Raw genomic sequence first — 6,589 nt, forward strand, 5'->3', positions numbered from 1 at the left:
AGGAGGGGCCGTTCAGGCAGCAGTATCTGCCTGAGGTCTTCTGCCATGAAGACAGATGCAAAGAACTCATTCAATTTCTCTGCCATCTCTAAGTCTCCTTTTATCTCCCCATTCTTTCCCAGCACTGTGCTCTGGGTGAAAGGAGGAGTCACTGGCTTGGAGTGAAGCCTTTCTAAGTGCCTGGAGAAAAATTGATTGATGGATTGTCTGCCTGATGCCTCTATTGTGCATTGCAAAGGTCAGCAAGGCTGTTTTTAAATCACCTGGCAAAGGGACATTGTTTTTTAAATGGATTTGTTTTAATGTGATTTTTGACATCCATGTGAGTTCCAGGAACCCTTGCAAATAACAAGACTCGGCCTGTATGTACCATGTGCTTCTGTGCTAAGAACCCATGTGGGATAGTGGTTGGCATAGCAACAACATGACATGGGTTCAAATTCCCATTCAGCCTTGAATCTCACTGGGTGGCTGTGGGCTCACAGCCCAATCCTATCCACACTGTCCTGGGAGTAAGCCCCATTGACTGTAATGGGATTTACTTCTGAGTAGACTTGCATTAGATTGGGCTGTCAGTCACTACCTCTCACTTTACCATACTGTGCAGGGTTGTTGTGTGAGAGATAAAACTATGTATGCTGCCCTGAGCTCCTTGCAGGAAATGCAGGATAGAAATGAATAAGTTAAACTGAGCAGTAAGAATGCATAGTCCAATAGTACAAATGAAGCTGTTCACAAGATTCTCAATGAAAGATCATATTGGAAATGTGGAAGATATTGTGAGGAGATAGGATGTGGTGTCTGCAGTGGCCCTTTGCTCTGGTGAATCTGGGAAACATGGGGTTAAAGCCTGGGCTTTCAGCAGTGGGTGTGCTGCACAGCTGCAGCCACTAGAGGCAACAAGGTCTTTAGGAAAAAAGTAGCACCTGGAGGTTTGGAAGACTGTGGATAGTAGAAGGAAGAATGCATGGAGTCACTGGCCAGCCAATAGACTGGCAGATGGACAATGAGCTGGTGGACTGACTCATGGACTAGCTAACAGACTAACTGAAAGCCTGGCAAAATAGTGGAACAGAGACTGCTGTCGATGTTGGAGACTAGTGTGTGGCTGCCATGCCCAAGGGCTGCTGCTTAGAGAACTGGGAGGAAGGACCCTGCAGCCCCCAAGCAAGCTACTAGTTACCTTCTTGTTGGGGCTGGTAGTTTTTGTATGCTGCTAGAGTTAGCTGTTTTGAGTCAGGGGAACTACTTAGCTTGAAGTGTGTGTAAGTTCTCTAGGACAAACTTGGAAAGGGGACGTGACAAAATAAACATAAAAAAGAATTGCATGATATTCTCTGCACTCAGTTTAGACCAGCCATTTTCAATCTTTTTCAGCTCGTGGCACACTGACAAGGCACTAAAATGGTCAAGGCACATTACCAGTTTTTTACTTACATTAAATTACTACGTTACAGTTAATCTTGAATTGTATTGGCAACCTTCAGTCTCGAAAGACTATGGTATCGCGCTCTGAAAGGTGGTTCTGGCACAGCGTCTAGTGTGGCTGAAAAGGCCAATCCGGGAGTGACAATCCCTTCCACGCCAGGAGCAAGTGCAGTCTGTCCCTGGTCTGTCTCCCTGGCTATGGGCCTTCCTTCTTTGCCTCTTAGCCTCAGGCTGTTGGCAAAGTGTCTCTTCAAACTGGGAAAGGCCATGCTGCACAGCCTGCCTCCAAGCGGGCCGCTCAGAGGCCAGGGTTTCCCACCTGTTGAGGTCCATCCCTAAGGCCTTCAGATCCCTCTTGCAGATGTCCTTGTATCGCAGCTGTGGTCTACCTGTAGGGTGCTTTCCTTGCACGAGTTCTCCATAGAGGAGATCCTTTGGGATCCGGCCATCATCCATTCTCACGACATGACCAAGCCAACGCAGGCGTCTCTGTTTCAGCAGTGAATACATGCTAGGGATTCCAGCACGTTCCAGGACTGTGTTGTTTGGAACTTTGTCCTGCCAGGTGATGCCGAGGATGCGTCGGAGGCAGCGCATGTGGAAAGCGCTCAGTTTCCTGTCCTGTTGTAAGCGAAGAGTCCATGACTCGCTGCAGTACAGAAGTGTACTCAGGACGCAAGCTCTGTAGAGCTGGATCTTGGTATGTTCCGTCAGCTTCTTGTTGGACCAGACTCTCTTTGTGAGTCTGGAAAACGTGGTAGCTGCTTTACCGATGCGCTTGTTTAGCTTGGTATCGAGAGAATGAGTGTCGGAGATCGTTGAGCCAAGGTACACAAAGTCATGGACAACCTCCAGTTCATGCTCAGAGATTGTAATGCAGGGAGGTGAGTCCACATCCTGAACCATGATCTGTGTTTTCTTCAGGCTGATTGTCAGTCCAAAATCTTGGCAGGCCTTGCTAAAACGATCCATGAGCTGCTGGAGATCTTTGGCAGAGTGGGTAGTGACAGCTGCATCGTCGGCAAAGAGGAAGTCACGCAGACATTTCAGCTGGACTTTGGATTTTGCTCTCAGTCTGGAGAGGTTGAAGAGCTTTCTGTCTGATCTGGTCCGGAGATAGATGCCTTCTGTTGCAGTTCCAAAGGCCTGCTTCAGCAGGACAGCGAAGAAAATCCCAAACAAGGTTGGTGCAAGAACACAGCCCTGCTTCACTCCGCTTCGGATGTCAAAAGGGTCTGATGTGGAGCCATCGAAGACAACAGTGCCCTTCATGTCCTTGTGGAAAGATCTGATGATGCTGAGGAGCCTGGGTGGACATCCAATCTTGGGGAGAATCTTGAAGAGGCCGTCTCTGCTGACCAGGTCGAAAGCCTTTGTGAGATCTATGAAGGCTATAAAGAGTGGCTGTCGTTGTTCCCTGCATTTCTCCTGCAGTTGTCTAAGGGAGAATACCATATCAGTGGTGGACCTGTTGGCTCGGAATCCACACTGCGATTCTGGATAGACGCTCTCTGCAAGTACCTGGAGCCTCTTTAGTACAACTCGGGCAAACAGCTTTCCTACAACGCTAAGGAGAGAGATGCCGCGGTAGTTGTTGCAGTCACCCCTGTCACCTTTGTTCTTGTACAGCGTGATGATGTTTGCATCCCTCATGTCTTGAGGTACTCCACCTTCTCTCCAGCAGAGACAGAGGATTTCATGCAGCTCAGTGACGATGATCTCTTTGCAGCATTTTAGGACTTCAGCAGGGATGCTGTCTTTTCCAGGTGCCTTGCCAAAGGCAAGGGAGTCCAGGGCCACGTGAAGTTCTTCTAGGGTTGGTTCACTGTCAAGCTCTTCCAGCACAGGCAGGCACTCAATGTTGTTCAGTGCTTCTTCGGTGACTACATTTTCTCTGGAATATAGCTCAGAGTAGTGCTGCACCCAGCGTTCCATCTGCTGCGCCCGATCCTGGATGACCTCGCCTGTGGCAGACTTCAGAGGGGCAATTTTCTTCTGTGTTGGACCTAGGGCCTGCTTGATACCATCATACATCCCCTTGATGTTGCCCGTGTCAGCTGCTATCTGTATCTCGGAACAGAGCTGGAGCCAGTAGTCGTTAGCACATCTCCTGGCAGTCTGTTGGACTTTGCTGCGAGCAGTTCGGAGGACCTGCAGGTTGCGCTCACTGGGACAGGCCTTGTATGCTGCTTGAGCTCTCCTCTTTTCCTCAATGACTGGTGTCAACTCCTCAGAGTGGGCTTCAAACCAGTCTGCCGCCTTGTTGGTCTTCTTGCCGAATATGGACAAGGCGGTGTTGTAAACGGTATTCTTGAAATGTTCCCATCTGTTGGATGCGTTTGCGTCGGCCAGGCCTGGAAGAGATTCCTCAAGCGCTTGTGCAAATTCCTCCATTTTTCTCTGATCCCGGGTCTTGCTGGTATCAATGCGAGGTCTTCCTTCCTTTTTCGTGTGATACAGTCACTTTGTTTGCAGTTTCATTCTGCTGCACACCAGGGAGTGGTCAGTGTCGCAGGCAGCACTATTCTTAGTCTACCCTGGGGGCTAAGAATAGGCCCTCAGTTTGGCTGTACTTGTCGTAAGAGGCGACTAAACAGCCACCGGGTAGATGGGACTCGTCAGCCTAGGAAGGCAGCTTATCTAAGAGAAGGAAACTCTGACCTCAAACCTCCACTGCCTTGTGGCTACATCCAGTTCTGGAAAAGGCTTCAGGAGTCAACCTCGAGGCAAAATCAGGAGCCAGAGTCCCTTAGGCAGTTCATGGCTGAACACAGTCACGTTCTGGCAACTCCTGCGACGCCGCTGGAACCAACCGTATTGGCTTCTGCCTTTCCATTGGACCATTCCAGCGACGTGGAGAGGGGGGATTTGCTGCATGAGTAACAGCCTATCCTCCATACCTTCTTTACCCAGGCTTCGCGCACTGGATAGGACACTCCAACTTCGCCATACGGCGTCGGCACAACACGGGAAGCAGCAGTTTACCGGTTATAAGTCTTTGCTCGATTGGCGTAGAGCATGACGCCAGGGGCTGCTTCCGACGTGGGAGAGATCATTGCATCTCATTGGGCAGCTACCGCCCGCCTTAAGCTGGGCAGTCCCCAGCCAGTAAGGTGTTGCCTCGCCACGGTCCGTTAACCTCATGGGGTGCGTGGGGTTTAGGGTGAAAACCGACAAGCGGATCGACAACTCTGCACCATGCAACAGAAAACAGAAAACTACTGCCCTAAAGCTGGGCACCTGGAACGTTAGGACAATGACACCTGGCTTCTCTGATGACCTGCAAGAAATAGACGACGCACGCGAAACAGCTGTCATCGACATGGAGCTGAGCAGACTGCAGATGGACATCGTCGCCCTTCAAGAGACTAGGCTGCCAGATTCCGGATCTGTCAAGGAGAGAAATTTCTCATTTTTCTGGCAGGGAAAACCACCAAACGAAACCAGGGAACATGGCGTTGGCTTTGCGGTCAGAAATACCCTGCTGAAATCCATCATCCCACCTACTGTGGGAAGTGAAAGAATTTTGTCCCTGCAGCTCCAGTCATCAGCAGGACCTATCACTCTCATCAGTGCTTATGCACCAAGTCTGTCGTCTCCAGCAGAAGCCAAAGACAAATTCTATGATGACCTGGCCACCACTGTCAAGAAAATCCCTGTAAAAGAGCCATTGTTCATCCTCGGCGATTTCAATGCTAGAGTTGGTGCTGATAACAGTTCATGGCCCACTTGCTTAGGTCAGTTTGGTACTGGGAGGATGAACGAAAATGGCCAATGCCTGCTAGAGTTTTGCTGTCATCACGGTCTCTGTGTCAGCAACACGTTCTTCAACACAAAGCCCCAACATAGAGTCTCTTGGAGACATCCAAGATCAAAGCACTGGCACCAGCTCGACCTGATCCTCACGAGACGCTCCAGCCTTCCCAGCATCAAGATCACACGCAGTTATCATGGTGCTGCCTGCGACACTAATCTTGAATTAATAAAATTAATTCATTACGTGACAAAAAAAATTGACAAGCATGGAGAGGGGAGTATAGGTGGTTTCTGAAAAGGAGGAAAAATTCTATGTTCACATTCTTATCAAAAGTGCCAGAAAGTGTTGGCAAAGACAGGGCAGGTTGATCACATAGTGGGTGGGTGCAGTGAGGAGAAATGATTGAAACAAATGCAGGATTAAACGGGGGGGGGGGAGAGAATGTGAGGCAGTGATTCTGTATCTTTGGAAGGTGCTGACAAGTGAGGGGAGGGACAGTAAGAGAGTTGCTAACTGTGATTGTGAGATTTGAGGGGGGGGAATATTCCTAGGGAAGGGGGTGGGGTGGGGGAGAAGAGGAGAGAGAAGTGCCAATTGCCTGCTTGTGTATTTGAGAAAAGAGTGCAACCAAAAGCCCAATCCTATGCATGCCTGCTCAGAAGTAAGCCCCATTATAGTCAATGGGCTTACTCCCAGGAAAGTGTGGATGGGATAACATCCCCAGAGCCCAATCATATGCATGCCTGCTCAGAAGAAAGCCCCATTATAGTCAATGGGGCTTACTCCCAGGAAAATGTAGATAGGATTGTGGCCCAGTGCCCTTCCTCTAAAAGCCCCAAAGTGCAGGGAGGGTCACTTTGGGGAGTTGCAGGCAAACTGGCAAGGAAACAGGACTTTCAGGGACCCTGAAACCTTAGGTTGGCAGCCACAGCAGACTTGGTCGCTGTGTGCCTGCTTCTGGCTCCCTCTTCTCACTCACTCCGCAGCTCCCACCTCCTGGCTCCTCCAGGCTTCTCTTGTTGGCCAATCAGCATGCAAGCAGGTAACAACCTCCTTTGTGCTCAACCCTATGCATGTCTACTCAGAACTAAGCCCCATAGTAGCCAACGGGGCTTACTCCCAGGAAAGTGAGGATCAGGTTGCAGCCTGAGTTGTGCTCAGTAGCAGGAGCAAGCTCCAAGCAGACTCTTCAGCTGCTGCGTGGGATGCAAAGCAGCCCCTTCCCTGGCTGCTCCCTTGCTCGTGCTGCCTGCCATGGGAGGCTCAAAGCAGCTGCTTCTCCTGCACGCAGCTGCAGCCTCCTCTGATCATGTGGCACACCTGAGGCAGCCTCGGAGCACACCAGTGTGCCACATCACAGCGGTTGAAAACTGCTGGTTTAGACCAGGGGTGTCCAAAGTTTCT

Source organism: Tiliqua scincoides, chromosome 1, assembly GCF_035046505.1.
Source record: "Tiliqua scincoides isolate rTilSci1 chromosome 1, rTilSci1.hap2, whole genome shotgun sequence".
Classification (NCBI taxonomy): Eukaryota; Metazoa; Chordata; class Lepidosauria; order Squamata; family Scincidae; genus Tiliqua; species Tiliqua scincoides.